Below are 26,764 nucleotides of genomic sequence, written 5' to 3'. Positions count from 1 at the left end.
TAGCTTCACCCACACCCAGCTTGGGCGGGAAGCAACCCCTCATCCCCAGGGCAGGTGGCTGCACTCAGCTCCACGCCCCATGAGCAGCCGACTCTTAGACTCACCGATGGGTCCTCCGAGGCCCGGGGGCTGAGCCGTGGGTCCTCACTGGACCCACGGAGGCCTCATTCAGGTCCAGGAGCCACAGCTGGACACCGGACTCCTCCGACTTCCACGCCACCCTGATGGGCTTGCTGGACCCCCGTGAGACCCGCAGCCCTGCCCGGCCCGGGGTGGCCCACTTACCCTGCTCCATCATCTCCAGGAGCCCCTTCTTGATGAGGTCCTCCCGACCTTGCCTGCTGGCCATCTTCTTCTCCAAGGCTGCACACACAACACAGACATCCAGGTGAGTCACGGGCAGAGCGTCGCGGGGCCCCGCCCTAGCCCGGCCAGCGCCACCTCCAGCGTAGGAAGACAGCAGAGAGGCAGCAGGTGACCGTGGGTTAGGGGCCCCCAGGTGGGGCTGTGGTTCAGGAACTCGAGCTCCCCCCTAAGCAATGTGCTGAGCAGGGCAGAAGGGAGGTACCATGAGCACTGTTTAAGGCAGTGGCTTCCGTGGCTCATCTGAGAAGCGATGCCCCGTGTACCACCCTCTCTAGGCTCCCATCCCCACCCTCCGCCGACTACGCCTTCATTTTCCAGCCCAAGACCTTGTCCCCCAAATACCCTGGGGTGCTTTTCTGCGGTTCTATTTTCACCTGCTAAATACATCCCGACCACCCTTTTGTCTGTTCACAGACCAGTCTTCTGTCCCACCAGAGGCTCCTCCGATGAGCCCCAGGTTCATGCTTTCAAAGAATGTGCCAGTAGGGACTTCCCTTAAGAATCAGCCTGCCAAGGCAGGGGACACGGGTTCGATCCCTGGTCCGGGAAGATCCCACATGCCGCGGAGCAACTAAGCCCGTGCGCCACAACTACTGAGCCTGTGCTCTAGAGCCCGCGAGCCACAACCACTGAAGCCCACGTGCCACAACTACTGAAGCCCGACGCCTAGAGCCCGTGCTCCACAGCAAGAGAAGCTGCCACAATGAAAAGACTGCGTACCGCAATGAAGAGTAGCCCCCGCTCGCTGCTACTAAAGAAAGCCCATGTGCAGACAATGAAGACCCAGTGCAGCCAATAAATAAATAATGTTCCTTTAAAATAAAAAGAAAGAAAGAAATAGTAGCTTTAAAAAAAAAAAAAAAAAAAGAATGTGCCAATCGAACAGGAAGGAGGCGGCCGGGCCCCGATCCCCCTCCACCGAGCCCAACGTGCGGAAGGAACCTCGTCAATTCCTCCTTTGGAACAGCCCTTCCAGCCCCCTCATCCCAGGGCAAACCCTCCAGCGACTGGCCCCCTGCCCCTGCCTCTCCCCTCCCAGGCGTAGGTCTTACTCTGCTCTCCTTCTTCTCCCCAACTGTCCAGAAAACGATTTGCCCGCAGTAGAATCCAGTTTCCAAACACAAAGCCATGTCACCCCTCAGACCCTCTCTTTAAAAGATACGGACAAAGTACCGGCTATAAGCCTGGATCCCAAAGGGCCCCGGGTCACCCACACGTATGAATGCCCTGCCCCACGTGGGAACAAAACAGCTGCTCGAGTAGCAGAGCTTAAAGTCTAGTGGCCAGTGACAAACAGGCAATGACCATGAAGTTATTTATTAAAAAATATTTACTGAGCACCTACTGTGTGCCAGGCACGGGGGAGCAAGACAGGCATGGACTCTGCCGGACAGCCAGAGCTTTGGGACAGATGGCAAACATCTGGGCGAGTGGCATCAACCAGAACCAGAGGGCATGGGGGCAGGGCGTCTGGGGAAGCGCGGCTGCTTCCCTGAGGGTGTTTACGCTGAGGGATGAATACAGAAAACCCAAACATACCGGGAAAAAGACAACTGGGGGCAAAGGGAACATAATTTCCTTTCTGAGTCCAATTTCCAATCCAATTTCCAGATGCCAGCAGTGTGGATAAAACTGAGAAACAGAGCTCTGGCTTTGGGAGGTGCAAGCAAAGAGGCTGCCGCCCAGTCCAAAAACAAGAGGCGAGCAGGACGAGGGTGAAGGTCTCCAGGACGGAGAGACCGTGCTGTGTGACCAGTGCTGGTGGCAGCCTTGGTGGCACCCTGCTCAGATGCACTGACTTGTGAGTCCTCCCAATGACCTGAAGAGGCAGTCGCCAGGGGCTGCTGTCTGCAACTCAGGACACCTGTCCCCACGGCCCAAGCCACCCGCCCCCCCTCCCAGAGCAGGTACGGGCTCAGATGCCACTTCCCAGACTTCAGGCTTCCGAGAGCCACCTTCATGGTGTCACCCGGTCCCCACTCTGCCCAAACCACTGTCTGCATTGTTTTGTGTTTTTTCCTCTCTCTAAATCATCTTTATTTTCACTTCATCTCATCCTAACCAAGGACGCCTGTGCAAACGGGGATTGGATAGGCTGACACAAATAACATCCCACACTCTGGGGGGAAAGAACGGTTTAGCATAAATAAACGAAATGCAGCGCTATCTGCAGAATTCCAAATGCCTGATAAAGGGCCCAACGGGGATGCCTGCCCGAAGGCGGGGATGCTGCAGGTCTTAACCTGGAGACCCTCAGTCCCCCGGCAGGGTCCGCACAGCATCCTGAAAATCTCACAGGTTGCTCCCCGCAGCCCAGTGCCAAGTGGGCCAGGGACACAGGGTCCCGAGAGCACGCAGCTCACCCTCCAACCCCACGGCCCAGAGAGCATCAGGGGCTCCCCAAGGTCACAGAGGTCACCCTGCTCTGGCCCCCTAAGCCTTTCACTGATGCCCGGGTGAGGCTTCCCCAACCCGGTGCGTTTGCACAGCTGTTCCCCCAGCTGCGATGCTCTTCCCTGCTTCCCTCCAGGGGACCAATTACGTCTCAGCTCAGTGTCACCTCCTCACCTGGACCTTCTCAGGCCACTCAGCCCAGGGCAACGCCCACCCCCCACTTCCTCCTCGGCCCCGCCAAGGTCGTGACTGTCACACGTGCTTGTCTGTCGCCTGACCCCCCAGTTGGCGGAAAGCTCTAAGCGGACAGGGTCTGGGTCTCCCTGTCTACTTTGTGCCTGGCACACAGGAGCCACACAAGGTTCATCGAATATCGACGTTTGTTCTGCTTTCATCCTTGACAAGGAGAATCTGTCCATCAACTTCTTGGGTAGTTAAAAAAATAAGTTTGTAAATTGCATAAAAAGCGTGGGTGGAAGTACCCCCTGCTGCTGTTAGGAGTCCCCCCTGCCCCCCGCCCCACTGGCTTTGCCTCTGCCACCCCCTGAGCCCGGGAGTCTGCACCACTTCAAGCCTGGGACCACAGGGACCGCCAGAGGCAACAGCCCAAGACGGGCACTTAGCAGGCGGGTCCCCGAGGCCCAGGACTAAGTCCACACGAGCAGCTCCCTCGCTGACTGTGTCCAGCAGCAGCTAACAGGCCCGTGGGAGCCGAGATGCTGTCTCCCCTGGGGTCTGCTTCTCAGGGCACCGACCTCCGCCTCACCGAGGGCACCCCATCGCCCAGGAGCCAGACCCGAGCCCGGCTGCCAGGCCCCAAGCCCACAACCTGCTGCTGTCTGGCCCTGGGAGCGGCTGCCCATCTGATCCCGCTTCCCGTTCCTGACGTGGGCAGGAGCGCTGTGATACGGGGGCTTCTGAGCATTTCGTTGTTAGAAACGTGCTGTGTCGCTTTGACTCTTATGGCCAGGTGTGTTGTCGTCACCACGTGCATCCCCTGGGTCAGTCTCATGGCCAGAGCTCCTGGCTTGGAGGTCGAGGGGGCGGGGGCAGCGGTCCAGCCTCTCGTAACCCAGCTTCCCACAGAGCTGAAGGTGAGTGAGGGGAGCTCTGGGGTCCTTTAGTGGGAGGAGAGCATCCGGACGGGGCTGCCCAGGTAGGAGCTGCCTCTTCAGGAGGAGCTTAGGAGCCGGCGAGCATCAGTATCGAGGCCAAACTGAGGCCCCGACCCTCTGAGTGAATCCCCCAGGGGGCTCTTGGGGACAGTGGGACCCAGGCCCCAGGGTTGTCAAAGTGAGGGTCCAGGTGCAGGAGGGCTGGGTGCTCCCCACTCCAGTGTGGTCAGGAAGGAGAGATGGTTACAAGCCAGGCCTCAGCTCCAGCCTGGCCTTACACTGACCTTGAGTCTGCATTTTTAACTAGGTCGAGGGTGACGTGTGTGCCCCTTAGGGTCTGGGCGTGAGTGGGCTTCGGGTGGGACCTGGAGCTGCTTCCCCGCCCCCGCCCCCACCAGGGACCTGGAAGGGCCGGTGGAGAGAGGGGACCCGCAGGAGGTTGAACAGCTCCTGGCCGTCAGAGGCCACAGAGCACAGCCTGCCCCTCCCAACACCAGCAACAGAAAGCGCGGTGACGGTGACGCCAGGCCCCCTCTCCCTGGTGCTCACCGGATGTTGTCTGCTTCAATTTTTCATTTTTCTTTTTCCTCCATTTCCAGGGTTTGAAGATTCTGCCCAGGGTGGCCAGTTTGCTGTTCCTCCTCACGGGGGGAGTTCGAATCCCTGAGAGCAGATATTCAGAGCGCACTGCGGGGGTTTGGTCCATCTCATCTGGAAGGCGAGAACCCAGCGAGGCGGTCAGTGATGACCAAGCCCACACGACAGCCTGGGGGGCCCGAGGTGACTCCCTTCCTCCCTGGGGCCACCAGTGATCCTCCAAAGCCTGGGGCTCAAGAGGGTGGGCCAGGCGATGGAGACGGGGCTTGTTCCATCATGTACCAGCCCACGTTCAGTTGGGTTAATTCACCTCCTGCTGCCTGTGAGAAGGGGCAGAGTTTATCCAGAACCAAGAAGCCCTAGAGACACCCAAAGATGCAGGAACAGCAGGGCTGGAGAGAGCGAGGACCAGGCCAGGGGAGGCCACCAGCAGTCAGAGGGGCCAGGACCTGGGATGGGCCAGTCATCAAAAGACCCAGCCCAACGCCCCATGGGACGGGCGTCCCAGGGACGGGCAGCCCCAGCCGGCAGCCTCCAGAGCAACCCCTGAGGTTTGACTTCCAGAGGGCTGTGCCCGTCAGCAGCCCAAGTCACTCAACCCCTCTGAGCCTCAGTTTCCACATCTGGAAAATAAAGCTAATCGTCATCCCTGATGCCTAGGGTTGAGAGGAAAATTCTGTGTGACCACATTCTGTGTGACCACACGTGTGGGTCTGTGTAGACACACATAATACACAGTTTATTGATAGCATGTTACAATCCACGTGAAGTAATATTATCTGTGCTTTGAAACTGTCTACCCATTCTGATTAACATGCCGTGCCAGCACGGGTGGCTCTCAGTAGACATTTTCATAATAATTTATATTGTGTAAGTAATACAATAATTACTATGGAGCAAAAGTTAGTCATTACTTGTTCTGGGCCGAGTGCTAACATATTTTACCCCCATAGTAAATCTATGAGGTGGAGACTGTTATTATATCCATTTGACAAATGGGTGCACTGAGGCTCGGAGCCACAAGCCATTCTGTTAGCTGTCAGAGCGAGGGGATGATGGCCTCGGGCAGCCTGACTCCAGAGGCCCCTCTCGTATCTCTAAGCTGCTTCTAGGGTGACGATATAACTTTATCACCCAAAGCAGGACACACATGGATGGAACACAACAGGAGGCATAAACCAAGACCGTCCAAACCAAGCCAACCACTCTCTCCAGCTGTTTTTTTTCCATGCAGTATGCAGGATCTTAGTTCCCCAACCAGGGATCGAACCCACGACCCCTGCAGTGGAAGTGTACAGTCTTAACCACTGGACCGCCAGGGAAGCCCCTGTCTACAGCTGTTATTTAATTGAGTGTTAAGTGTACACCAGAGGCTGGGTCCGCAGGGGGTCCACAGAGAAACTTCGTGCGGACAGACAGCCCAGGGGTCTCGTTGGAGGACTCCTCCCTGCAGACTTAGCAAACCAGCCAGGCTCCAAAGCCAATGACATTTTCCACCTTGGGTTCAGCTATTACCCCAGTGCCCGGCACCTAGTAGGGGCCCAGGAAGTTCGGGTGGGGTAGTAAGTGAGCCAGGGCAGTCTAAGGACCGGTCGCGACCCCCAGCGCCGCACTCCAGGCGTGCAGGATGCAGATGGTCCTTCTCTCCTCAAGAGTCAGTTTACTGCATGTTATTATCCTCTCCTTTCCTTCCTCCACCCACGGATGCCAGATGGGAGTGGAACTGCCGGTGCCATGTGGCCCCAGAAAAGCTGACTCTCCTGGAGGCATTTTTGGCACAAAGGAGAAAGAAATGGCCTGGTCTCCCCAAGCTTCCAGGCTGGTTTGAAGATAAAGACGAAGATTCCCAGAGATACGCACGTAGATGAGGAAGAATTGTCATCGCTTTATTTATATCTCATCTCACTCCACAAAGGATGGGCAGCCATTATCAGAAACACATGCCCAACAAGGCAAATGAGTGTCCGAGGAAATCCAGAGGAAGGGAAGTCTGGACAGAGCCACCGCATCAGGGGTTAGAGACACCACGTGTGGCTCTGAGCTTCCTGGCAGCCAAAGCAAAAAGGAGCAGCACATAGAATAAACTACAAATCAGACCCCAAACCTCACTCCATCTGCCACCTGTATCACTGTGACTTTAGTCCAGGCCACCAGCATCTCTACCCCAGATGCTCACACAAGCCTTCTAACTGGTGTCCCCGTGAACCCCTACAAATGTAAGTCTGGTCGTATCGCTTTCCTGCTTACTCCCTGTGGCCTCCCTTCTCAGTTAGGACAAAATTGCCAAGGCTGTAAAGGTCTCCGAAGTCTGCTCCCAAGCCCCACCCACCTCACCCCTGCCCACTAGCCCCCTGTTCCATTTCATCAGCAGCATTACTGTGCGTTAGCATCTATGGCATGTTATGGAAACAGAATGTCGTAAGCGTTACGACGCAGGTGCCAGAAGCAGGGATCTGGGCTCACACCCTGGCTCCGTCACTACCTGGGGCTGAAGTGTTGACACCGCTGTCCTCCTCCCTCCCTGCATTTTCACCTGTGCCCCGGCCTTGCTGGGGGAATAGGGGGCACAAGGGACTTCCCAAGTCCTTACCTGGGGGCTCACCACGTGGCTTGCTTGAACCGATGGGAGGTGGGCAGAAGGGACATTGTGGCTCCCTCCTCAACACCCCTTCCCCCCTCCCTCCACCATCACTATTGTATTTATTTATTTATTCATTTATTTTTTGCGGTACGTGGGCCTCTCACTGTTGTGGCCTCTCCCGTTGCGGAGCACAGGCTCCGGATGCGCAGGCTCAGCGGCCATGGCTCACGGGCCCAACCGCTCCGCGGCACGTGGGGTCCTCCCGGACCGGGGCACGAACCCGTGTCCCCTGCATCGGCAGACGGACTCTCAACCACTGTGCCACCAGGGAAGCCCCCACCATCACTATTTTAATACATTGCCTCCCTGCTCCCTCCCCACAGTGGCTGGAGCAGGTACTGTGGTTCCCACCTCACTTCTGACACACTTGGGTCCTCACCGCACAGCCTGGGGCACAGGCAGGGCATGCTGACCACTGAACAGACTGCACACCACTCTCCCCTTGAGAATTCATTCACTCATCCATTCACTCATTCATTCATCTATTCAACAAAAGCTTACTGACACCAGCCATGCGCCGGAATTGCACCAGGAGGAGGATGTGCAGAGGTGAGCAGAAAGAATCCCTGCCTCTGTGGGGCTTCTAGTGGCCAGCGGGAGATGGACAACGGGAGGGGGATATTAAGAAATCAAGCCTGCTCGCCCCATACTTAGTTCCCTGCTGCCTTCCTCTCCTTACCTTTCCCCATCACATTCATCACCCGGTGTGCGTGTGTGTGTCTGCGTGCGCACACACAGACATGCACCCACACAGACCCACACGCAGATGCACAGTTATTTGTTTGCCTTTTGCTCAGTCACCTCCCTAATTTGACAGCAGGGTCTGCCTTTGATGGTTGGTTTGCAGCTGAATCCCTGGTGCCCAGAACACATAAGGTAGGAACCCATGTGGTGAAGGAGATCCTTCCAGACATGAGGACGGATGGACAGAACCCAGCATCTGCTCAGGGAGCTGGGGGAGACGCGGGGGCTGACTGGCAACGGAGGGTTATGAAAGGCTGCTCTGAGCGGGGTTACTGGAGCAGAAGCCTGGGTGAAAGGGAGCCAGCAGTGTAGATGGGAGCGGGGGCAGGGAAGAGGGTCCCAGGCAGAGGAAGAGCGAGGTCGAGGACTTGGAGGAAGAACGCAGGGTATGAGGGCCATGGATGCAGCTGGGGAGGCACGCAGGGGCTTGAACCTGATTCAAAATTAAGCAGGAGCGACTGGGTCTCTTCAGCTCAAACAACCTGATTTGTTCATTTACCAAATATCCAATGTGCGTGACCAGGAAGACACCTTAGTCTGAGCGACTCCCCAGGGGCCTGCTCTCACTGGGGGAGCAAAGGCGGGGACAGGTTCCAGAGGTCTGAAGCCTGCACCTCCAGCACCCTCTCTCCCCGCCTGGCCCCACGTGGTACAGGCCCAGGGCCAGGCAGGGTGAGGGCTCCCGAGGGCCTCACTCACAACCCAAGGCCAGCAATTTCAGAAGAGATGCTCCGTCCAGTGAAGGAATCACTTACAAGCCACCCAAGGGGATGAATGGGTCACCGACGGTGTGCATGGGGGTCCGAGTGAGCAGAGGGGGGGCGGGCCCTCCTGGGTACCGTGTGGCCCACTCACACTGGAGGGTGGGAGTGAATGTGGGCAGGCGCGTGTCTAGCAGAGAGGGTGTGTGCATATGTGCATGCGTGTGCCTATATGGGAGGGCGTGCGTGCACCTGTACGTGTGCGTCACACAGAGAGAAGGGAGGCTGGGGGCACCGCCACCACCCTCTATCCCCAGCCCTTGAATTCGCTCAGCATCCCTGGAGTTGCCCGGGAACCTCCTTCCCACATCAGGGAGGATTCCCAGATTCAACACATTAGCAGACCCCTGCAGCCTCTGAATAGCATGCAGTGCTAAGTTCCAGGGGCACCTCTGCCACCTGTGAAGCATTAGCAGTTAATTAATGAAAAACGTTTCCCCGCATCTGCTGGGAAAGTACAACAGGCAGCTGCGGGGCAGGCAGGAGGCCGCCCAGGCTCCCAAACGACAGATGGGCCAGGCGCCCCGCCCTGGGGCTGAAGGTGCGGCTCCAGCCCCTCCCATCTCTGGTCCCTTCCACAACTCCAGCCCTCTCCCGGTCCCCTCTGAGGTTAACGGCAGTCAGGGCCCTCGTCCCCCAGGACCCACTGCCACCACGCCATCAACGGATCCCACAGACCTACAAATCAGGCACTTCTAGAACAAGGCACTGAAGGACACCAATGCCATGGCTGAGGGCACTGAGCTTACGGACTAACTTCCATGCCTGGCTCAGGGCCAACTCCTTTATTCCTAATATCCCCTTCTGTCCTAGCTCTGACCACCCTCAGATATCATCCTGGGATCTGTTATTTATTGTTATCATCTATTTTTCCCACTGGAACCAATGTTAAGCTTTATGAGAACAGGAACTGTGGCCACCTTGCTCGTCATGGGTCCCTGGCATCTTTACTGGCGCCTGGCACCCAGGAAGTGCTCTAATAAACACCTGCATGACCCGTGAATCTGGGATGCAGAGCTGCCAGTGCCGGAGCCAGGATGTGGTCCCCGTCCATCTGACTCCACAGTCCTCGCCTTAGGGATGTCTGGCATTTCTGCTTCGTCATCTTCTATCCCCTGACCCGGCCCTGTCTCCTTCCACTTCACCAGGTCACCTTCCCCAAAACACAGTGGAAAGGAAGCTCCGCTCCCCGATTACCAGGTGCCACGTGCTGAGCGGCTGGCCTCATAGGGGAGACAGGCACCATCCGTATCAGACAATATTCGAACAGGACCTTTTGCTTGTTTGTTTCATTCATTCACTCATTCATTCATTCACTCACAAATTCATTCATCAAGCAACCGCTGAGGCCTGCTGTGTGCCAGGGCTGCTCTGAGTCTGAGACAGCACAGTGAACGCAGACTGACACGCTGTCTGCTCTGCATGAAGCTCGCCTGCTTACAGAGACGCCTTCAGAACATGACACGAGCTATGGAAGTGGGGATGTGGGTCAACAGAGCGTGGCCTCTATTTCTTCAGTGAGTCCTTCCCTGCCCCCAAAGAATCCATCTGGCAATACGAAGCGACCAGCTTCTTTAAACAAAGCACTGTGCCAGGTATGAGGTAGAATAAAGAGGTGCTGGACACTCCCCTGCCCTAGTGGGCTCACTGACCATGGAGAAAATCAAGGTGCACAGAATCACCAGGGAACCAGGATGGAGGATTACACCTGCAGGGGAAGTAACTCTTCTTGCCTGGAGCAGGCGGACTCTGAGAAGGCTACCGCGGGTGGGGGTGATTTTGGAGTTGGGCCTTGGAGGTTGACTAGGAATTGAATAAAAGCTGCAAACCCATAAAAGCGTGATCGTACATGGTGTTTGGAAGATAATGGTAACGCAGCGGAGCGAGATCTGACACCGCCAGTCAGAGGTTCAGAGCCCCGTAAAATCTCCATGTATAAAACGGGGATCCACAGAGAGATACCAGCTTTCCATGGTGCCAGCTAACGACCAACACACACACACACACACACACACACACACACACAGAAACAAAATTATCAACATTATCACCACCGACTATCAGTAATAGGAAAAGCTCATCTCAAAGTAAGAAAGGAATCTTTATTATTGATATATCGATAAATATATTGATAAATGAAAAAAGAGCAAGCCTGTGTTGTCCTTCATGTTCCTAATTTGCTGGCATGGGTCTGTGTACTTGAACCTGAGAACCCTTAGGCTGGAGCTCTCTTGGTTTCTCGATGGAGGGGATGGACAGCAGTCTGGGGACCAGACAAGAAGAGCTGTATGTGGCCGTGATAGGAGCCCTGAGGGCAGGGGATCACTGAGGGATCTGATACAAGATCAGCCCCGCAGAGAATGTCAGTGTGGGCGGCAGCTTCATGGAACAAAGCAGACGGCCAGGAGGCCCACTGAGAAGGGACAGGCAGGGCGAGAGCAGTGGGACAGCAGAGAAGGGAGAGGGGAATCCAGAGATGTTGCTGAGGCAGACTCCTCGCCAGAGCTGGGTGAGAAACCAATGTGGGCCAGGAGCACATACAGAAGAGTCAAGGAAACCAAGGTTGGTTCTGTCACCACTGTCACCAGCAACAGCAACGTCTGCTGGACACGCACTGTGTGACAGCTGTGTCCTGAGCACCTGACGCGAGCCAGCTCATTCCTGCCCCGTCAAGACCCAAGAAGGCAGGTCGCTACCGTCATCACTTTCATTATGATGAGGAAAACGGGAGCAGAGGTCACGCGGCTAAAGTGACACAGTGGGCTTGGACATCAGGACGTCTGCTCCCAAAGCCCCCGTCCTAACCCCGACGTTAGACTACTCAGAGCAAATGATGACAGCGCTGTTACCTGGGATACGGGGTGAAGGAGGAGAGAAGAGCATTAAAGCCACATACACTGGGCTTCCCTGGTGGCGCGGTGGTTGAGAGTCCGCCTGCCGATGCAGGGGACGCGGGTTCGTGCCCCGGTCCGGGAGGATCCCACATGCCGCCGAGCGGCTGGGCCCGTGAGCCGTGGCCGCTGAGCCTGCGCGTCCGGAGCCTGTGCTCCGCAACGGGAGAGGCCACAACAGTGACAGGTCCGCGTACGGCAAAAAAAAAAAAATCCACATATACTAAAATCACGGCATTTAGGGTCAAAAGACCAATGGCTTGTGGCCAGGCTGCAAGAGATGTGGCCTGACGGCCGCTGTCCTCTAAGGAAGTGCTGGGTGTTTTAACAGACCCACCACCTGGATGGGTCTGGACCGCCAAAACCAAATTCACCAAATGGATTTGAAGTCTCCCAGACGTAAAAGTATTCTTGGTTCAACCCTCTCCACTCCTACTGGAAAATTCTGGAGAAATGACTGACGCACAGGATAGGTGGGGAGCACTGATCAACACGCAGAACTAGGGCCACCGGTGAACAGCTTCCAGGAGGCGGTGTGGCAGGGGAGGCAGGGCTTAGCAAGACGGGAGCATTTATTTCAAGGGGGAAAGAATTCCTCAAGGTCTGCGGCTCTATTCCCAGCAGCTCTGCAGAGTCCTCCCTACAGCTCTGCGAGCATGTGTCAGAAGCGGTGAACGCTGACAGCCCCCTGGGGTGGAGAAACTGCTACCTTTCCAGTCTGGAGGAAACAGAGACCCCACAGCGGGCTCTTCCTCCTCCTCAGGTGCCCGGGACAGTGCCGGGGACCCGAGTGAACGAATGAAGGAATGAAAGAGATTGATCCTGTGATACAAAAACTGAAAATGAGTCAAAACGCGGGTCAATGGTAATGAACAAAGAGCTGAGCCACCTCTGTGCCCCCTGCCAGAGGGGGATAACTATAATTCCTAAGCAACTTCCGGGCCCCATGCTGCCCCGTCATTTCTCCCAGCCGCCCCCTAAGCGGACAGCATCTCCTTTCTCTCCCTTCCCCATTAGTGGAGGTGCTAAGGAACATACAGAAGGAAACTCAAGAGCCTGGCTGAGCTTCCGAGTGAATAACAGCCCCTGGGATACTGTGAATGGAACAGTAGGAGTACGTTCTCGTAGGAGAGCATACCTTTGAATGCTCGCAGGGAGGCCACCAAATCCTTTTGGATGTTCAAACAAACAACCCCGGGAGGCGGGGATTACATTTGCAGCTCCATTTTACATTTAGGAAGTGGAGGCTATGGGGGGTCCGTGTGGAAAGTCATACAGCTGCGAAGTGGTGGGTCTGGCATTGGAGCCCAAGTTCTCCGACCTAAAGTTCCCCATCTGGGCATGACACCAGTGTTTCCCAAAGCATGTCCCATGGAGCCCTAGCAGGAGCGATGCTTTGTGAATGAAGACACTTGGGAAAACACTACCTACACCAAAAGCCTTCTCTGAAGAGCGCCGCCATATATTATCATAGTAAAGCCTCTGAGAAGTCCTGCAGTAAAAGCAATCCCGTTCAGCCGCTTGGCCAGCTTTTCCTAAACAGATGGGTCAGCCAACCCGCATTTACATCTTGCTGCCCAGACAGCAAGAACCCCACAAAAGCTGTCAAATGGAGTTTGAGCACTAGACCTGAGATTAAGCACTTTCAACGTAGTCCTGCTAAGTAGTGCTAAGGACAATTTACTTTTGGAATTTAACACTCTTTTCCCCAATATCTGTATTCCAAGGGTAACAGGATTCTCTAAGATCTTAGCAGAGGCTGGGTCTCAAAATTTCCCAAGTCTCTAAGCCTCTTCCAGCTGTCTAAGGTCTCCTACACGGAAATGAGGCTGAAATTAACTCTAGATAAATGGGCATCATTCATGCCTCTGACACCAGTGGAAAAATCAAGACATTATTAAAAGTGGCTTCTTTTTTCCCTCATATGTATCGTGGAAAAAACAGCACATCTAACTAGAAAGCCCATCTGTTTAGTATCAACCCCATAATTCTGCCAATGGTGGCGGGTGTCTGCCAGACATATGGCCAATTCTCCAAGTGAAATCAGCTCAAATCTGTAAATCAAGTGGATCCAAAAAGGCTGCACAGAGCTTAGAACCAGGAGTTGAAACATGAAGATGACAGGGTCAGGGAAGGAAAAAGGAAGGATCTGGAAAATCGGCTTTGTTGTCATTGGGTTTAGTAGGATGCTCTGTATCTGCACACAAGCAAACGCTCATAAAAATTATTTTGCAAGAAGCCCAAAGACTTTGCAAAGACTAAAAGCTGGTTTTAGAGGCATCCTCTTAAAGATCCTATTTTACAGAGCGGAGACAAAGGAGTGTTTCATAGAGAAGACATAAACGGTAAAATAATGCATCAGGAGAGTTTAGCATCACAGTATAAATTTAGACAAATAACATCGCCCAACATCTTCAAAGCCCAAGTTCCAACTCTGACTTTCCAACCCTCAAGTGTAAGATGAGATTCTTAAATAATGTCAGTCAACGCTTAAGGACATACAAATGTTAATTTTAAAATATGCACACTTTAGCATTTTTCACAGGAACTAAACACGTTTTAAATGCTGGGAAGATTCTAAGCCAACAGATTTGTGTTTAGAAAATGTGTCCCAGACTCATTTTGCTTAGGTCAAGGATGGGCAAGTATTTTCTGTAAAGGGCCAGATAGTAAATATCTTACACTTCGATAGTAAGTAACTTGGGCTTTGAGGGCCAGACAACTTGTGTTACAATTACCCAACTCTGCTGCCGTACATGAAAACAGCAGTAGATGGTACGTAGATCAATGGGCGTGGCTATATTTAAATAAAGCTTTATTTGCAAAAACCAGCGGCAGGAGGATTTGGTCCACGGTCTGTCGCTTGCCAACTCCTGCCTTAAATGGTCCCTTTGGAAATGTCTTCAGGGAAAAAGTACTACTGGACACCCCAAGAAGAAAAAGGGAGAAAAGGAACATTTTCTGATCCTGAGCCTTTACTGTCCTTCCCACCTCTAACCCCTGGGCTCCAGGCCAGCTGCACTCTGCCCACCCTATTCTGCCACCTCCTCCCTGGTTTCCAGGCATCCACTAATCCTGCTCCGCTAAGCAAACGGGGCCTTGCATCACTGCCCTGCTTAATGCCATAGTGGCGTCTAGAATGAAATATGAAACCTCAACTGTGACCCCAGAGTCCTGCTCTCTGCTTATCTCACACCATGCCAAGCCCTTGCCCCACTATGCTCTAGTTCTGTCTGTCTCTTTCTGTCCTCCCACCACAGGGCTGCCTCCCAGGCCAATCCCTCTAGAGGCAACACTTTTCCCTGATGAACTCTTACTCATTCCTCATGGCCCCATCCTCTATACTCACCTGTTAGGTTTCCTGTTAGTTTTTCTGTCATAGTCTTCAATAGAATTTATAATTAGCTATTGATTTCATGTTCATTAGTTTAACGTCCATCTTGGCTATTTGACCATGAGAGCAAGTTACTGAGTCCAAGTTTGTACTGCTGGCCACACGACAGGCCAGTAAATCGAGAGCTGAGTTGTTGGGGCCAGGAATAGCGACTTTATTTGGAAAGCTGGCAGACCAAGAAGATGGTGGACTCATGTGCCAAAGAACCCTCTCGCCTGAGTTAGAATTCAGGCTTCTTTTATACTAAAAGGGGATGGAGTAAAGTCAAACACTTCCTGGTTCCCATCAGCCTCCGGAGGGAATGTGCTACTTTCTTCCTTCCCGCAGTCATTCACAGGTGGGCCTGCTCAGGAGTTTCCTGTGAGCAAAAGGTATTTTAGCCTAGTGCTCATTACCTGAGAGGGAGGGTTTCCAGAGACGGGCCACTATGCATAATTTTAAGCTTATAGGCAACATCCCTTTAGTGATGAACCTGTAAGAGACCACGAAAGGTTCTTCCCTGTTACAAGCAGAGACCAAGTGTGTCCTGTATAACGGCCTCCCTAACCCCCGAACAGCCCCGGGGGGCCCAGCAAGGGCTCAGCAGGTATTGAGGGGAGCTACAGATTCTTCTATGATCAAGTTCACAGCCCCTGCCCCGGGGGTAGGGGTGGGGGTGGGGAGCTGGTCCAGGCACATCTGAAGGTTATAATCCTACCAGAACAAGGCAGGGTTCTCAGGATTTCCCACGTTGGGTTCCCTCACGAATCTAATGAGCTTTCCTGCCATATAGTATGTTTTTGCCTGGCTCGGCCTCCTTCTGGCACCTGATCGGTTGAGCTGTGGCTGCTCACCGAGAACTTTCACCCAAGAGCCATGGATGTGATGCCTGAACACCTGTAAGCGTCTGCACATCTGTTGTCATCGGGGTTCTTGCTTCTCCAAAGGCCCCTGTTCTGGCCCTGGCACCTCTGGTGACTGTCACGGAAGCGACAGAACAAGATGGAGACGGCAGACAAGCCAGCAACCGAACAGCACACTCTTCCTGGGGACAAGCAACAGCCAGTGACGGGCCAGGCCTGGGAACCTGCTCCTGCGGTGTCACCTGTCTGCTCAGACATCCCTAAGGACCTCCCGCTGCCGCTGGACAACAGCCCCCTCTGGTGCCCCCAGCGAGGGCCAGCCCAAGCGGCACCGGTCCCAGCCACCACTCTGGGCCGCCAGGGAGCCGCTCAGGGTGGAGGGTGCAGCCAGCTCTGTCCACTCCCCGCTGCACCCAGGCTGCACTGACTCGCTCACACTTCGGTCCCCTTTCCTGAGCGCCTATTCTGTGCCTGAGACCTGGCCCCTGCCCGCCCAGTCCCAGGGTCCGGGGGTGGAAGAAGGTGACAGTCGTGTGAATGGGCAATTAGGACAGTGCGACTTTACCACTCCTCCCTCCCCTGGACCCACCCGGGTCCCGGTCACCCTCATTGCTCCCAGGTTCCTGCAACGTCCTCCCCTGGGTCATGTCACACCATGTCCCCTGACCCCCACCTTTCCCTGCCTAAACCCCGCCGGTGGCTTCCAGTTGCACCTGGAATAAAATCCCACGTGGTTCCTCATGCCCCGTGACCACTGCCCTCACCAGCAGCCCCGACCCTGGGGGTCTTCAGCTTCTCCACCCTCCTTCCACCTCCAGACCCCTGCACTTGACGGCCCCTGGAGGCTCCCTCTCCCTCCCGCCTTTGCAAAGCAGCCTCCTTCTCGTCTCTGGGGTCTTCATACCACGGTCTCCTCCATGGGAGGTGCATTGAGCCACAGTGAGACTCCGGCACGGGCCCAGCACACCTCACCCCTTCAGGGCACGCGCCCCTCTCTGAGGTGAGCTGATCTCACAGTCTCTGCCCGCTGGAGAGATGCAGGCCCAGCCACAGCGGGTTCCTGGGAGATACTCTGGAAGGAATCAGTGAACGAACTGATGATGCACAAGGCAGTGTGATGGAGACTGAGATAGGATTCTGTGGGCAGAGAAAGGGCTGGTCTCCGGACTCAGGTAAGACTTCCTGGGAAAGTGAGGACACCTGTGGTGAGCTCTGGCCCATCAGGAAGAGTTAAGTTAGCTCTAATAAATACTAAAAAAAAGAAAAGATAATACTCCATTGTTTGAATGTATCACATTTTGTTTCTCCATTCATCCCCTGATGGCCATTTGGGTGGTTTCCGCCTTTTGGTGGTTGTAAATAGTGATGCTATGAACATTCACATACAAGTTTTCGTTTGAACACCTGTTTTCAATTCTTCTAGGTATATACCTAGGAGTGGAATCGCTGGGTCCTGTGGTAGCCCTGCTTCAGTTTTTTTTTTTTAAGATTTATTTTTATTATTTATTTATTTTTGGCGTGTCAAGTCTTAGTTGTGGTGCACGGGCTCTTCATTGCTGTGTGCAGGCTTCTCTCTAGTTGCGGCGGGAGGGTTTTCTCTTCTTTAGTTGTGGCGCGCGGGCTCCAGGACGCATGGGCTCTGTAGTTTGCAGCACACAGGCTTTAGTTGAGGCATGCAAGTTCAGTAGTCGTGGCACGAGGGCTTAACTGCCCCGTGGCATCTTAGTTCCCTGACCAGCGATCGAACCCGCGTCCCCTGCATTGTAAGGCAGATTCTTTACCACTGGACCACCAGGGAAATACCTCACTTTTTTTTAAATTGAAGTATAGTTGATTTACAGTGTTGTGTTAGTTTTAGGTATATAGCAAAGTGATTCAGGTTTATATATATATATATATCTCCTTTACAGGTTATTATAAGGTTTTAAATATAGTTCCCTGTACTATACAGTAGGTCCTTGTTGTTTATCTAGTTTATATATATTGTATATAGTAGCGTGTATCTGCCCGCCCCACTTTCCCCTTTGGTATACGTTTCAGTTTTGGAGGAAATGCCAGTCCATCCTCCAGGGTGGCTGCACCATTTTACATCCCCAGCACGAATGAATCACTGACACACGCTACAGTGTGGATGAACACAGGATACACGAGGCCAGTCACAAAAGGCCACATGCCATCTGCGCCCATTGACATGAAACTCCCAGAACAGGTAAATCCACAGAGACACAACGTAAATTAGTGGTTGTCAGGGCTGCGGGGAGAGGGGGATGGGCGGTGACTGCTAAATGGGTCTAGACTTTCTGTTTAGTGCTGAAAAGTTCTGGGAATTAAAGAATGGGGATGGTTGCACAAAAATGTGAATTGTACCTTTTAAAATGGTTAAAATGTTAAATGTTATGTTATGGGTCTTTTAGCTCAATTAAAAACCAGAAAGCCTGTCCCGACCCAGTGGAGCTCCCTGACATGTCCTAGAGCCGGAGACAGCCCTGCAAAGCCCACCCAGTGGTTTCTGGGTGAAATGAGAAGCAAAGGGTCGCATGGTTTCCCGCTCGCCTGCATCTGAGTGGGGCCTGGCCTGGTGCCGAGGAAGCCCGGTGTCCCGGGGAATAAACGATGCAATGATCCCAGCCCCAGCAGGTCTGTACCGGGTACTCAATGCCGACTCACTTCCAGGCTGCCTCTGGGCCTGGCCTCCTCGTTCACACGTGTCATCTTCACAGAATTAGGACTCTGGGATCCAGAAGGAAGCTGGTCAGGATGCCAAACAATAACCCACACATACATCAGGCCCGTGATTCATGCCCATTTGAAGGAGCCATAGAAACAAAAAGGCTCACGCGATGTGCAGACTTTGCAATCCCCCTAAATTACAAACTCGTTAAGGATCACACATTTCTAAGCGCTCTGGCTGTGGGGATGGTAAACTGGGCTCAGGCCGTCGCCACGTGGGGCCACCACCTTAGCTGGCACTCCAGAACGCTCTCCCTGTGTCTGAGCACACGGGCAACGGTGCGCATCCTGAACTCGCCGGCAGCCCTTAGCCGCCTTAGTTCTTCAAGGCGCGGCCAGGACGTTGGCTGGGGACTGACCCAGGACAGGCACTGGCAGGGCTCTCCCTGGGTCCTGGAGTCCTTGCACCATGGTCATGGCCCTGCCCGGCTTCCATGTGCTTTTGCTCTACCCTGCCCCCTCACCCCTCACCCCTCGGGCTCCTGCAGCTGAGTTGCCCTTTGCCCTCGTGCACGGAGAGAAGGCGGTAATGGGGGCCACACGGCCTGAGATCACCCTCCGCCTGCCCCTCCCCTTCCCGGAGCAGCTGCCCCTGTTCTGTAACCAGTTTCTCCTGGGAGCACTTTTAAGAGTTACTCACCCTCAAACCCTCATCCCAGGGTCACCCTGCAAAATACCAAACAAAGACAACCATCTACTCTGGGTGAGGTGCCGGGGTAAAGCCGATGAGCAAAACTAGATGTGGTGCCTGCCCTCACTGGGCTCACAGACATCAACCATCAAACCAAATGCGTAAGTGCACCATGAAAGCCGGGTAAGCATTTTGGGGTAGATGGGAGAGAGCTGTATGGTAGCATGTGATGGGGGACTAGACAAACTACCCCAAGGAGGTACTCCAGATCAGATGAGAAGGATGAGATGGGCTGAGTAATTTTTATCCAGAAAGAAAAAAAAAGTGCAAAACTACCTGGAAAGAGGCAGCTTGGAATATTCACACTCACACCTTTCTACGAAAATCTTCACTGCCCATGCATCTTGCCCACATCTCCATCAGGAACCATGTGGCCATGAGACAAGTACAGACCAGAAAGGCACAGTGACTGGCCCAAGATCACACAGCACTGGTAATGTGAAGAGTGGGCTTCACCTCGTACCCGGGCCCCGAGGGTGCCTTGTCTGGCTGCTTTTCACAAACCTCAGAGAGACTGTGGACCCCAATCGATCTCAGTCCTTCCCATTGAAATGCCTTTTTAAAGAGTCATTACTCTCAAGATCCCTCTATCAATTGAATGGTCCTTGGTTACAATTCCCAGCATAACAAGCAAATCTCCATGTGGAAGTTTAAATGCACTGTCTAAACGAAGCCCTTGGGGACCCCTCTGGTCTTGGCCTCAGAAATCATTTCCTTCCTCAACCATTAAGTACATGAACGTTCATAGCAGCTTTATTCATATCAGCCAAAAAGTGGGGGGAAAAGTCAACAAGGGATGAACAGATACATAAAATGCAGTGTATCCACACAATGGAATATTATTCAGTCATAAAAAGGAATGAAGTATTGATACGTGCTACACATGGGTAAACCCTGAGAACGTTATGCTACGTGAAATAATCCACTCACAAAAGATCACTTGGTCTATGATTGCACTGAAATGAAACATCTAGGATTGGTAAATCCATAGAGACAGGAAATAGATGAGTGGTTGCCAGGGGCTGGGGGAGGGGGACATGGGGTTAATTAATGGGTATGAGGCTTCTTTGGGAGGGTAACGAAAAGGTTCTAAAACTGGATGGTGGTGATGGTTGCACAGCCCTATGAATATACTAATAAAAGCCATTGAATTGTAAGGTGGGTGACTTGTGTGGTATGTGAATTATAGCTCAAAAAAGCTGTTAAAAAAAGAGAAAAACACAAGGTGGTCAGGGCCTGCCCGCATCCTCATTCAGGTCCTTCTCTGAGCTGGTTGAGAACCACAGGGGTCTTTCCCTCCCGCCCTCTCTGGGTGGGAGTCTCTCTGACGTCGGGATGGAACTCAGAACCCGGACTGTCTCCCATAAGCTGTGGCCCTCACTGCATCCGATCAAAGGCTCCGTATCAAAGCAAGCTCACTTTGCAACATCCCCCAAACCCATCTGGGTTCCTCTCCCCAGGGCCACCGCTCAAGTCAATTGACCACCTTCTGTAGTGTAGACAACGGCAGGAGCTCACGTCCCTGCCCTCATCCCAACTTCCATTCTTGCTGCTCCACAATCTGTTACCCGCACAGAAGCAGAGTGATGGTCAAAAATAAAATCAGGCTCTGCCATCCCCAGCCTACGCCTCTAGTGGCTTCCCCCGCATTTGGGATCAAAGCCAAACTCCTTGAGGCCCCTCTGGCCTCTCCCGGCACCTGCCCCACCTCGCTCTCTGCACTTCAGCCGCACTGACTGTGCTCTGTGGTCTTTAAGCATGCCCAGTTTGTTGCTGCCTCAGGGCCTTTGCACCCGCTGTCCCCCCTGCCTGGAATGTTTTTCCCCAACATTGCCACACTGCTTACTGTTCATCCCCAAATCCCTCCCCTCCGACCCTCTCTACCCGGCCTTCCCGTACCTTCTGCAGCTCACTTCACCTTGGTTCACTTCCTTTGGGGTACATATTGCTCTCTGACGCTGTCTTGTGTGTTTACCTGCTTTTCCACTGGAACACAAGCTCCGCAAGAGCAGGGACTCTGCCTGTCTGTCCACCATTGTTCACCCAGGGCAGTAGAGGCTCAGTAACTTTCTCTTGGACGCCAAGTCACCCTCTGCTCAGATCCACTGTCCTGAGGATGGGAGCGAAAGAGGCCCAGAGCGTCCTCCCCGTGGGGTCTGGTGCTGCCTTCCCTCCACCTCATCGCTCATCACTGCAACCAGACTGGCCGCAACTTCGTTCCGCAGGGTCTTTTTTTTTTGCTTCACGAATTTTACCCATGCTTCCCCTTAGAACACCCTTCTCCTGACCTGGCCAACTCCTACTCTGGGTCACAGCTTAAATTTCACTTCCTTCCAAAAGCCATTCCCAGCTCAGGACTGGGGGCCCTGCTCTGTGCACCCTGAGCCCTCATATCATCACCACTCCCCCCCCACAATCATCACATCTCACTCACAGCATCCAAATTGCTGGTTCCACTGGATCTCTTGCTGGAATGACGCCATCTAGAGAGACAGGTGTGTCTCGCCCACCACCATCAGTCAGGGCAGAATCTCACACGAAGTCCTCAGTAAGGACCCTTGAAAAAATAGTAGCCGATGCGGGTTTATCCTACAAAGCACGGTGCAGCATTGCCACGCTTGGGTTCCACGAGCCAGAACGGACTGGGTGGGGATGCAAGCTCTTATTAACTGTTGAGACTTAGACAAAGTACTTCACCTCTCTGAGCCTCGGTTTCCTGACATCCATGACATAGAGATGACATGAGTACCTACCCCAAAGGGTTGTGGGCAGGATGAAATGAGTTCATGCATGTGGACAGCTTAATACGGTGCCCAGCACACAGCATCTTTGTCATCCGTTTTTCCAGGCTTTTTGGGTGGCCTTCCTGAATCACAGTCGATACTCGATAAATATCTGTTGGATGAGTGAAGACACCACGGAGATCCTGGGCTAGATCTCACAATTTTCAAGGGAGTCATAGAGAGCACTTTTATCAAGTCTTTCATTTTCAACAGAACGGATATTCCCTTCTAAAGGCACAACACCAAAGACGAATGAAAAAAGGATCAGTGGCTCCTCCTGGAATCTGCAAGGACCGGGTTGGATGCTTTTAGGAGAAGTGGCCATTATATTATAGCAAGAGTCTTAAGATGCTTGGACGAAGCACAATCCTTTTTAAAGATCTGGGAAGAAATGCACAGCAAACAAAAACCAGGAAGAACCAGCGTTCTCAGATCAAAGGAAGGTAGAGAACTCTGTGTGGCTCATGCTCCTTGAGGTCCTGAACGAGGAAGACCAGCCCAAAGGCACAAACACGGGGACCAGCGAACGCGGCAGCGTGCTGAGCAGATGCCGTCAGCTGTGTGTCACCCGCGGTTGGGGTCACCAGAGACAGCATTATTGGACCCTCAAAAGCAAAGGGGACAGGAATTGGGAGACCTAAGAGACCGTGGCCTCTATCTGTTTCAGTCTCCACGTGCCTGTCCACGTGAACCCCTGGGATCCTCGTGGGTGGTTTTAACATTTATTGATACGTACGTGCACCCAACGTGGCCACTCAGCTCTGTGCAGGGCTCACACAAAGGGATGGTGAGCTTGGTGGCCTTCCGAGGGCAATTTGGTGGTGCTGCCCCTTCTTCACTGGAAGACCTCCACAGCCCGCAGCACAAGGGGCCTTTCCCCTGCACTCACGGCCCGCCTCATGGCAGAAAGCCGGGGCAGCGGGGACACTGAGCCGTGCAAGCACAGGGCCCTGCTTTCAAGGACCTTACAATCCCATCGGACATCTCGGAAGGAGCCTGGGCTCCAGAGCCAGGAGAGGCGGGTGGCTCCATGTCACGCTGCCCCATGACCGCAGGCAGGTCACAGACCTCTCCGGGTCTCCCAGGGGTCCTTGACTGCGATATGCGGATATGCGATGATGCTAACGTCAACATCAGCTACGTCTATGATGCACCTGGAGGGGAACCCGCCGCAAAGACACATGCTTGGGCGAACCTGACAAATTCCCCCAAAGCCTGTTTAAAGCCCCCCAACATCGAGGCTCAGCTCGGGTCTGCAGGTCTGATTCTACCACGTCTCTGGGGCGGGGGGGTGGGGGGTAGGCTAAAGGGCTAGACTGCTCCATCCTGCAGGCTAAGAGCACAAAATCCAGTCAAAACCCCCAGAATCTGTCAACCCTGAAATCTACTTCAGGAAGAAAAACAAAAGGCAGGAATTCTCCTTAAGGGAAAACCGCAAATAAGAGAGAGTGAATTTCACCCTAGCGTTGCCTGTCAGCGCCACAACCCCTGGGGGAGACCCATTATTATGTTCATCTGGTGTCACCAAGGATTACCAACTGATTTATTTAAAAACAAAAAAACAAAAAAACCCTCATGCAACTATACCCTTTGCCACATTAAGTTTTCATGAGATCTGATGGGTTCTCATCTAGATAAGGAACGTCCCTGGCGATGAGATTTCTGCCCCTCGGAGAGGCCGAGGGCTTTCAGTGACAGCGGGAGGCCACGCGTAGCGCAACCACAGTGCCTTAACCATTAACAGATGCTCACAACACACGACAGAAATGCAGCTGAAATATCTTGACATCCTTTTCAAAACAAGAGCCACGCTAAGTGATGATGTGCATATTCCTCAGGTTTAATTTAACTTGTTGTAGATTAGACCGAGCCATTCGAAACAGCCAAAATTCGGCAGTCACCGACCTGCAAAAATGGCAATTTTGTACAGTTCAGCCTAACAGAAGTTAAAATTAGATCTCATTTTATTACGAAATGAACGAAGATGAAATAGGGTTAGAAGTGTTTAGGGGAGAGTCTTCCCTACATCATCAAGAGGGGTCATCCCCACACTGGAGCCTTTCCTTACGCTGTAACTGACTGCCCTTTTCTTCTACTTTCACACACAAGGAAAGATTTCTGCCAAAGGTCCAGGCGAGTGGAACCAGTGATCCTGGGGCTGGGGTCCCGCTGAAGCTCAGCCACAAACCCAGCTTCCACATTCCCCTCCCCGATGGGACCAGATGGAAATGTTGGGCTGTAAGAAGTCCAGGGTCATTCACAGCCACACGGCGACCGGGAGAACCAGGTGGCCTTCAACACCATTCCATGAGCAGGAGAGAATATGCAGCCCGCTGATACAACTGCCCAGTCACCAGGCCTTGCGGAAGAGGTCTCAAATCTTCCAAGTGACAAGGTGTTTGGAAGAAAGACAGAAAAAGAATTGGTTTGCTCTTGGCCACCTAACTTCTAGGCTGCCCCGGCCACCTAGCTTCTAAGAACACACGAGGACCCTGTCCACGCAGGTTTCTTACCACCTAGGACCTTTCCCCAAGCCCTGTAGGAACGTCTGCAAACCTGGATGGGGGAGCTACCCCAGGATATGAAGCCACTGCCAAGGAGGATAACTCCATCTACCGCTAAGTTGAAAGACTATGAATCAGACACAGGTAAACTCAGAGAGCTTCTTCAGAGACTTGGGTGCCTTGAATTTTTGCAGTTTTCTTTAGACTTTCAGAAAATGCGATTCTGAAGGAATACTCAAAAAACACACCTGACAACAAAATTCTTTTTGTTCCTCAAGTCATTTTCTTCTCTAAAGATCTCTAACGAGGGGCAGATCATGTTGACATCATGTTCCTGTCAACGTGGTAAATAGCACAGGCTGGGATGTCGGTCTTCTTGGTGTGCATTCAGCTTCACCACTTAGGATCTGCAAGACCAAGGGTAACTCACTTCACAGCTCTGAGAGTGGGAGCCCCAGGCCCTAGAACACAAGCCCTAATGCAGCCTGCCTTCGAGGGTTGTTTTATCAATTAGATGAGATGAAGCACTCAGCACAGCGCCGCGAATGTAAATGACAAGTTAGCCAACGTGGTAAGTCCAGGGGGTTGCATCCATGTCCATAACCCAGTTGGGTTATCACTCTCTAGTTTAGCACTGGGGGTAACTGGGCAAAGGCCACACCATCTCCCTGCATGATTTCTCACACTGCATGTACATCTACGATGATCTCAAAAAAAGTTCAATTAAAAAAGTTAGCCAGCTATTTTCATTATTAAGATCATTAATCCTGCCAAAAAGGATACACTGAATAAACACTCAGGGGTCCTGTTAACTTTTCATGAAAACAACAAAAAAAAATTGTCTCTATGTACCATTAGTGATGGAAACAAAATGAGTGCAGGAATAAAGTAATTTCTCAAAGTCATCTTACTGTGATGGCTCTATTTAATCTCTGTCTTCCTTTATGAGTATAATAAACTTCAATTACACTTCATTGATTCATTTCGTTCATTCCACTAATAATGAAACAGCGACCAGTGCTGGGAATGGGGACACATCAGGAGCAAGCTGGATTTGGTCTTAATCTGCACTTGGGTTTCTGCCTACTAATGGCCCTCAGGAACCCTTTAGAAAGGAAGGGAAGGCACATTTATTGAGCACCTACTGTGTGCCTGGCCTTGCACTGGGCACAAGGGCTTCCTTGGCAAGCAGAATGAGTACAGCTTTTGTCCTTAAGTAGCACCACAATTTGATAAGGACAAGTGACATTAAAACCAAAATAATTACACAATTAAACTGCAAGTTTGTAAACTGCAACCATAGTAAGTGTGGAGAGGGAAGAGCACAGGGCTCTGAGACTGTGGTCCTGGAGAAGCTCACTTAGCCTGGGTGTGTGTATGACCATGTCTTTTGTCCTCTGTTTTCTGATGCTCTGACATCTAGAGCCTTGCTGACCCTAGAGGGACCATGGTCCCCCAGGGAGCCAACTCCCAGAGACAGTTGCCCATGACCATGGTTTCCAATACAGACCAGCCAACCCAGAGTTACACTCCAGCCCCTGCCCTTACTGGGGTCTCATATTCTGGGCCACTATCCACCTGCCTTAATCACCCCGGGGCCAGGTACCAGACCAAGAGGGACATCCCCTACACACCCCAGAGCCTGTTAGAATTATTCAAACTCGCCACCCCCAACTTAGGTTCCCTGCCCTGCCTGTTCCCTCCCAAGGAAACCACAATAAAGGCTCTCGTCCACGTTTTCCCTCACCCACCCAGTACTTGCAGGGGCCACCCCCTAAGTGGGCCCCCGCATGGCACAGCATGAACTATAGCAAGCTATCTCTTCAATAGCAGTCAGCTCCTAGTTTCTTGCCCTATTATACCTCAAGTAATCTATTAATATACTACAAACCTCACACCTAAGAGATGAAAATGTAGGCTAAAGTCGTGGAGGGCAGCGAGCCAGGTGAAGCTGGAGAAGGAGGCGGGGCCAATATGCAGGGTGAGGGGTGGGACTGTAACAGGAAAGAGCCTTTGTTCTAAGTTCATCGCTAAAGGGATGTTGCCTATAAGCTTAAATTATACACAGTGGCACATCTCTGGGGACCCTGCCTCCCAGGTAATGAGCGTTAAGCTAAAATACCTTTGTTTAGCTCACAGGAAACCTCCTGACCAGGCTCACCTGTGAATGACTGCAGGGAGGAAGAAATTAACACATCCCCTCTGGAGGCTGACTGGAATCAGGAAATGTATGACTTTATTCCCTCCCATTCTAGTATAAAGAAGCCTGAATTCTAAGTCAGGCGAGATGGTTCTTTGGCACACGAGTCCA

This window comes from Delphinapterus leucas, chromosome 15 (genome assembly GCF_059928025.1).
Source record: "Delphinapterus leucas isolate spDelLeu-1000000601 "Yukka" chromosome 15, BTC_Dleu_Yukka2, whole genome shotgun sequence".
NCBI lineage: Eukaryota > Metazoa > Chordata > Mammalia > Artiodactyla > Monodontidae > Delphinapterus > Delphinapterus leucas.
This window is presented reverse-complemented; position numbering follows the sequence as displayed.